This window comes from Triticum dicoccoides, chromosome 1B (genome assembly GCF_002162155.2).
Source record: "Triticum dicoccoides isolate Atlit2015 ecotype Zavitan chromosome 1B, WEW_v2.0, whole genome shotgun sequence".
In the NCBI taxonomy this organism is placed as follows: Eukaryota; Viridiplantae; Streptophyta; class Magnoliopsida; order Poales; family Poaceae; genus Triticum; species Triticum dicoccoides.
The window spans coordinates 352,518,447-352,522,349 of NC_041381.1; the positions used below are offsets into that span (position 1 = coordinate 352,518,447).

Genomic DNA, 3,903 nt, shown 5'->3' on the forward strand with positions numbered 1-3,903 from the left:
TTTTCTTTTATTTTTCTTTACATTTATTTTTTTTCCTTTCTCCTTTTTCTATTTCTTTCATTTTCATTTACTTTTCTACTTGTTTTTCACTTTATTTTATTTCCGTTAGCAGCAGCGCCTTACACGTAAGCGCGCTACAGCTAAGGAGAGTAGCAGTTGCGCTGGGCTAGTATACGCGCTACTGCTAGGTTGGGCTAGCCATGTGCGCCCAGTTCAAACATAGCAGCAGCGCATTTCGCTTGTACGCGCTACTGCTAAAGTCATAGCAGTAGCGCGGTTTATTTACGCGCGCTGCTACTAAGTAGCAGTAGCGTTTGATTTTGTACAGCGCTACCGGTAACATTCTATGTATAAGGTTTTCCCTAGTAGTGCTTGCTTGAACTGAATCAGCCATTAGCTTCTTATTATGTACATATCTGAAAAAACTATAGGTCTACCTCTCTGTATAAATACACAAGCATTCTAACCTATAAGGTGGCTGGGCGACCCGCCCACCCAAGCGCTCCTTCGATTTTGCTTAGTTTTGACCCTTCGATCGGGCCTGGTCGCGTCAACGCTGGTGTGCCAGCCGTTTGATTTTAAGATATTTTTTGACCCATGATTGTTTCAAGCAATAGTGTTGTCAATATATTAATTATTAGATTATGTTACTATTGTATATTAGAAGAACTTCCTGATATATGTATTTATAGGATTCTCTGATATTTGATGCAAAATATTGATGGCCAGGTGAATACAGTGGACTCTTCAAGATTGAGGGCCAACTGCATATGCCGAGGGTATCCATCGACAACCTGCCCAATGTCCATATTCACCGAGGAGTACAACCAGAGACACTGTTGGCTGCGTGCAGGTCTGGAAACCAGACAACATCTCTGAAACCTACTATCCCCTAAAGCATGAATCTATATGCTCAGTTTGGCTACAACTAATTTGTCATCGTTTTATCAAATTCCATAAAGCAAATATCCTGTTTTTCCATCGAGAGAAAGAACACTAAGAATTTTTGCACATTCTGTTGTAGCAAGAGTGATTGTCTGAATAGCAGTAGTGTGTTTGGCTGTTTATTCTTGTGGCTTCCAAAAAACCCTAGAATGTTTGTTCTGTTGGTACAACTCTCTTTGGCTAGGATATTTTAGCTTTGGATAACATAAAGGGACCTCAAATTTCTTAATATTTTATATCACTTTTTGTATGGATGTTCTTCATGCATGCTCATCTGCCACGAGGTCAATCCAATAATGTCACACATTCCTCAGCAGGCGCCAAGCCCTCCGACGCCCAGCCGTCTGCTATGGTCTCTGCCTGAAGAAGGATTATGGTTCTCCACCTCTCTGCTACTCATATTAAAATTCTGGTATGTTCTTTCTTTCTTTATTTTCTGTCAACAAAAAGGTGGAACATGTTCTTAATTTCCCATAATGATTTTGATGACAATTTGTTAGTGTATTTCTAGCTGGAATTGCATGTATATCTTACAAATTCACAATGCAACCAATTAATAAGGAGAATAGAAGCATTTGCATCCATCTAACATATTTGTATGATATTTTTAAAAAAGCTCAAGGTTGTAGATGTGGCGTTGTATGAGGCGATCATTAGGATGGAAGATAAATTAATGTTAAAATATTGTTTCAATTTCCTTCGTTCTGTAAATGGCAATACAAGCTATGTTTGCGCCATGATTCTATTCCAATTTTTTTAACAACTGGTCATTAACGACAGATCAAATGTTCTATATTGAAATGGAGCATTTGTCAGTTTGGGTTTAATAGGTCATAATGGTTCTATTCTACAGCAGGATTATGTAACCAGTTCAAGAATTGATGAGTTTTCGAGCCCGATGATCTCTGTACACTAAGGTTTGCATGTGTTCTTTGTGAAATATACCTCCTGCAAGTCTTACGTGTCTTGTGTTGTTTCCGCTTTCCAAGCCACGGGCTTTTGATATACTTCAAACGAGATTCTTTATATGTTGTTCGATTCCTCTTGCTATCTCCACAAGGGGAAATTGCTTACGGTGGCAATATGCTCTTCTATGTTGTCTGATTGATTCTTTTTATTAGCATGGAGAATAACTTTTAGTTCACTAAGATTAGTTTATGTTCACATTGCTCTGTATATAAAAAAGGATTGTTGTGCTAAAAAGGTGTATGACATTCTGGCAAAACTTTGTTTAGTAAGAAAGTATGTAGAGGTGAAATGTTGTGGATGTTCTGATAGGGAGATACTTGGACTACCTTTACCGTCACACCTTATTCAATATTCTGGGTATTAGGTTATGTTGTTTTCCTCCCAATGTCATGTGATATCTACTGGACTATAAATCACATGCTTGAGAGAGCGAGCATGCTTCTTTCCATGGTTTATTTTATCTCTGTTTGTACCCATGCAACTCTTAATGAAACATTCCATTTATGTTGTGTTTAACATGCTCACAAAATTGAATAGAGACCCTTGTGATGTGGAATTCATATTAAATCTATGGACTAGCTCATTCAGGTATCACAGGGAAAAACAATATTTGTTTTCAGGATTCAGTTTTGGTTCTTTTGGTAAAAATAGTCGGACAGTGATCTTAATGAAACATTGCATAAGTCGCTGGTATAATCTGCAACTAGCAAATAAATTTGTATAACTATCTACTTTATCAGGTAAAAACACTAGCATGTTGGTGCATGCATCGGTTGTGGCAAAGATCTGTGAATGACAATGCATTGCTGACCATAGAGCAATGCAAGGCTTCAGGATATGGACGACAACTTAGGCTGCGTGGGAATCCCTCCGCTCCGTAACTCCCTTGCAGAGCAGAACTTCATACAGTATAAATTTGAGGAGCGGCCAATAGGTTGCTCCGCACGCTCCGCTCCCTGGTGAAGGAGATGGAGCAGAGGATTGCCGAAGACAACCTTAAAGACTTGACGCATTGCCACTTGCTTCTATGACCATGGAAGTGATCAATGCTTTAGTGTTGAACTATTGATTAATCCCTCTTATTTCTTTAATCTATGTGACGGTGCTCCTTACCATAAATACTTGTTATGTGGATTCAATATAAATGATGTTTTAGGCATGTTTGATATAAACAAATGCCATAGGTGATAGCTATTATGGAGACGTTGCGAACTATTGTTCAACTACAATTTATTTTGAGGAACCAGTAGGAGCTCTGACCGGTTCATAAGGAAAACTGGCCGAAAACTGATACATAAGCAATGCACACACTGACCCCGTGGCCGCGCCCCTGACGAGTCACCGATTTTTGTCACCCGATTAACCATATTTTAAGCCGCCGCTCCAACATCCACACCGACCCCGAGGCGGCGCACCAGGTGAGCTGCCTACTCCGTCACACAAGCAACCAGAGTCGATGCCCTATAACCATTTTCGGAGCCGCTGCTTCAACCTACAAACCCCAAAGAACACACATGCCGACCACGAGGCCGCACACCAGGTGAGCCGCCTACCCTGTCACCCGAGCAACCCGAGTCGACACCCTACAACCATCTCTGAAGTCGTCGCCCTGCCTTAAAAACGCAAGCTACACACACGCTGACCCCAAGGCCGCACACCAGATGAGTCAGCTACTATGTCACCCGAGCAACCGAAGCCGACACTCAAAAAGCACCTCTGAAGCCGCTGCTCTGACATCCACGCCGACCCCAAGGCTAGCCATCGATACTGCCACCCAAGTGACCAGTGCCGACCCCCTTCCATGAAAGTAAAATTCGAAGCCGCCACTCAGACTTCCAAACTGACCCCAAGGCCGCGCACCACTCGAGCCGATGGCTCGACCACGCCATCCGCACGCACGCCAGCATGGAAACATCAGCTGTGAAAGGCACCGGTCTTGTCATACGTATGAGCAGGAGCACGGGCCACATTACTCTTCATGCCATTCTG

General features: G+C 41.9%; 1 long non-coding RNA gene across 2 annotated transcripts; it reads left to right on the plus strand.

Annotated features, from left to right (window-relative positions):
• Window positions 1-296: 296 nt before the first annotated feature.
• LOC119305102 lies at window positions 297-3,073 on the plus strand. 2 transcript variants are annotated; one of them, XR_005148548.1, is made up of 4 exons: window positions 297-853; window positions 1,263-1,357; window positions 1,799-1,862; window positions 2,655-3,073. It is a non-coding gene; the product is annotated as an uncharacterized LOC119305102 (long non-coding RNA). The 2 variants fall into 2 exon arrangements; XR_005148550.1 differs by having other exon boundaries at window positions 1,802-1,862.
• Window positions 3,074-3,903: the final 830 nt, after the last annotated feature.